This window comes from Condylura cristata, unplaced genomic scaffold (genome assembly GCF_000260355.1).
Source record: "Condylura cristata isolate star-nosed mole 26May11 unplaced genomic scaffold, ConCri1.0 scaffold00028, whole genome shotgun sequence".
NCBI lineage: Eukaryota > Metazoa > Chordata > Mammalia > Eulipotyphla > Talpidae > Condylura > Condylura cristata.
The window spans coordinates 11,297,548-11,298,988 of record NW_004567129.1 but is presented as its reverse complement, the minus strand read 5'-3'; positions in this window follow the sequence as shown (position 1 = coordinate 11,298,988).

Below are 1,441 nucleotides of genomic sequence, written 5' to 3'. Positions count from 1 at the left end.
CTCAGCATTGTATTTCAGTCAATCTGCCTGTTCTGCTCCCCATGCTGTCTCTGATGTGTCCTCTTATCCCCAGCATCTCCACCCAGTACCCCAGTTCTCATATGCATAAATAAATCGATCTTTTCAAAAATACGAAGCCACCTCTGTACCTGCTACAGGGCGTGAGCGAAGGAGGCGCTTGAAGCCCTGCTCTGTGTATAGCTGGAAACATCTAGCCTATGGGGGGCTGTGATTGGAACTCCCCATGGACAGCACCCCCAAACCTGTAGAACAACTCTGAGCCCAACGCCCTGCACAGGGCTAAGAAAACAGGGGAGGGAGGTCGATGTGTAGCTAGAGGCAAGGAGGGGCCCATCAGCTGGGTCCGACCATACATACGTCATAAGCGCAGACGCCCTTGGCCCCGACACAGATCATTTCTTTTGGGATGTCTCTGCCCCAGTGCTTCCTGCACTTGTCATAGGTCTTCAGGTACACGGTGGCCTGCTGCAGCCTGTTAGGGATAATGGTACCTGGAGACACAGAAGAGCCAATGAGCTCAGGTCTCATCCTCCGGGCCACCGAAGCCAAAAACAGGGCCCCAAGCAGCCATCCCTAGGCCCCCCTCTACCTATACCAGAAACTGGGTGCAGAACAGAAGCCTACACCTCGTACCCTAGTACCCTAGAAGGGACTTGCTCCTTGACTCGACCCCAGGCCGGCTGACTCTGCCCCGAGCTCAGGCGATGCCACAGTCCTGCCCGACCAGCCTGGTGTGGGTGCTCAGGGGCAGCCCCCTCTCCCCAGGGAAGGGCACTGACACCCTTCTGACTGCAGACTCCTCTCTTCCCCACAGCCCTTTCCTGGGGGCTGCTACCCTGGGAAGGACCAGCCGGGGAGCCCTGGCTTGAGCAGAGGACTCAGGACATGGAGGAGACCATCGGGCACGGCCGCCCCGGCAGGGACACCTGGCCGGACTCTCGGGGCCCAGAACCTGCATGGGTGCGCGATGCCCACGCAGGTCTGGAAGGTGACTGCCCCTGCCCGCACAGGCCTGGGGCAAGTCCAGCCGGCCGCGGTCCAGGCCTGACGCAGGCGGGTGGGTGGGGCAGGCGTGCTGCCGTGCAGCTCTGTGCAGAAACTGACCGGCCGAGGGCATCATGGCGTGGTAGCCATGCATCACGCAGGTCTGCATACCATGGGCAGATATCAATTTGAAAGCACTGACGAGAACTTCAATTTTACTAGACATAAACCAGAGATGTGCAGGTCCCCCACAATCTCAGCACCCCACCCCAGATCCGTCCCGACACAGTCACTCACCATTAACATCGGTGCGTCCCCAGCCCATTATTCGGCACCGGGACTTGATGTGGAACCTGTCATCAACACTAGGCAGGAGAACTGGGGACACTGACTGGTGGAAGTCAGCCCGGGTCGCGAGCTTCAGCAGAGCGAGGTC